The 2,361-nt window shown below is 34.9% G+C and overlaps 1 non-coding gene across 1 annotated transcript; it reads right to left on the bottom strand.

Moving 5' to 3' along the window:
• Nucleotides 1–358: 358 nt before the first annotated feature.
• On the bottom strand, nucleotides 359–431 carry TRNAR-ACG (transfer RNA arginine (anticodon ACG)). The gene has a single exon. It is a non-coding gene; the product is annotated as a tRNA-Arg (tRNA).
• Nucleotides 432–2,361: the final 1,930 nt, after the last annotated feature.

The following is a 2,361-nucleotide window of genomic DNA, read 5'->3' as shown; positions in this document are numbered from 1 at the left end:
ATACTTTAATTTAATTAAATAGTAGGTGGTAGATATCTACCAACTAGATACATTAATATTCATAAGACTTCTGTGAAGAGTTTGAATAAAATATTTTTGATGTGATTTTGTTTAAAATCATCACTCTTTTGCCCAACGCTGAAATTAGATTTCCTAAACAAAACGTCGTTCACTTTGTCCATTTCCTGGTCAAATGCAGATCAATGGCATTACTTAGGTGTTATATGAAGACATACTTGGAAAATAAATACCTATATGAATAGCCTAAAAAAAAGCTGCTAGAAAATAAAAAAATAACAAAAAAAACGATGTCAGGAAATAAAAAAAAAGAATAAAATAAGTAAGGAAGAAACAGAAGCGACCCTGCCAGGATTCGAACCTGGAATCTTCTGATCCGTAGTCAGACGCGTTATCCGTTGCGCCACAGGGCCTATGTAAGTTGTTGCGAATTTATCAAATCTATTGCTCAAATAGGTACAGTTCACATAATATTTTTATTTAAAAATTTAACCCACGATGAATTTGAAACGATATCAAGATGCAGGGAGTTCATTCCCAAATTCATGCATGCAGTACTGTTTTTCAACCTTTTTTTTCTATAATATAGGAGTATAAGACGAGCATGCAGTAAGATGATAAGTGGCTACTGCCGCCCATGGACTTCTGTAATCAACCTCAGATGGGAATATATATTTTATAGTTATAGTTATAGTTTGGTTTTGTCATTTAAACTATTTTATAAATTTTACATTGACTGTAACTAATGCATGATATGATTATCAATAATAGTGGGAACAAAGAAAAATGTATGTAAAAACTGTTCGGTTATTAAGCAGTGATCGCCTAGTGGTTAAGAAACTCGACTCTTCGATCGAGGGGTCCGAGGTTCAAATCCTCTAATTTATCGAAGTTATGTACGTAGAAGAAATTAATTATTACTAGCTAAAACGGTGAAGGAAAACATCGCGAGGAAACCTGCATACCTGAGAGAACTTAAAAAAAACTTTTCAAAGGTATGTGAAGTCTAACAATTCGCACTTGACCAGAGCAGAGGACTATGGCCTAATCCTTCTCATTCTGAGGGGAGACCCGTGCCTAGCAATGAGACAGTAATGGGTTGATGATGATGATGTTGACTGTTTGGTTATGTTAATCATAAAATCTAGTGTGTTTAGCACTTTGACATATTTATATACCATCAATATTTTGAAAACAGCGGCATGTAAGCCTTTTAAATTTGTAGGTGGTCGCAAAACCTCCGGTGGCGGTCAAACTTTATATACTTTATATGTTTCGGCACACCGGCCCTGCTCGCATTTATTATTCCAACTTGCCCCGAGTGCGGCCCTGGATGCTTTAAAAATAAAGGACCTGGTCATATAAAAAGAGAGGAGGTCGCAAAATATAAATTACGGTATGATGAAAAACTAGCTATAGGTACCTATTTATATTCGTGATGTAGTGGTTTGTGGTGTTTTGCATATACAGATAAAATTTTGCGAAGCTTGTATAAAGTCGATAACGAGTTATTTTATAGACATATCGAATGTGTTTTAGGTACCTACTTACCGTAAAACATATCTATACAACCGCATATTGTATGACCTATCCTGCATATTTTAGATAATACGCATATCAATAGACAACAAGAAACATTTAACACAGGCTTACTGCAAGTTTTATTACTTTCATCATGTGTCTACTAAAAAAATAAAAATACCTAAGAAGTGAACAAAGTAATAATAATAATAATAAACGCTTTCTACACTCACAGCCCCACACTAGGATTCCCTGTGTCGTGGGTGCCATGGACACACACATAGACAAACACCCAGACCCAGAAACAGAAGTCTAAATTCATCATTTAGACATCTGTCTGGCTGGGGATCGAACCCGGGACCCTTTGTGCGTTAGACCGGTATGGTGGCCGCTCCGCCACGCGGGTCGTCGTAGTACAATGATGTAAAAGGAGAATGCCCATTCTTGGTACTGGATTTTCTCCAGCGTCAAAATGAAAGTAATGTTAAAATTATTTCTTGATTTTTTTACATCGTTTGTCGATCAGATTTGTTTTGAACAGGGGATTTCATTTGAGACAAAATAAGACGAATTGTTGATTGTTGTTCTTATAAATCAAAATGGCGGTATTTTATACTCGAAATTCAATAAGATCTATTAGTGTTGTGACTAAACAAATACATAGTATAATTAATACATAATATAATTACAATCGATAATAATCTATTTATAAAGTGACAATTTGATGGCGTTTTGGCGTTTGAAGGCAATGGTTTTATTTTGATTTAGTTCGTGTGTGTTGTACTTTTTGTGATTATACACGTATTGACTGTGGTATGGTTT

Source organism: Epargyreus clarus, unplaced genomic scaffold, assembly GCF_041222505.1.
Source record: "Epargyreus clarus isolate Ecla_fem2 unplaced genomic scaffold, WU_Ecla_fem_2.2 ptg000019l, whole genome shotgun sequence".
Classification (NCBI taxonomy): domain Eukaryota; kingdom Metazoa; phylum Arthropoda; class Insecta; order Lepidoptera; family Hesperiidae; genus Epargyreus; species Epargyreus clarus.
This window is presented reverse-complemented; position numbering and strand designations above follow the sequence as displayed.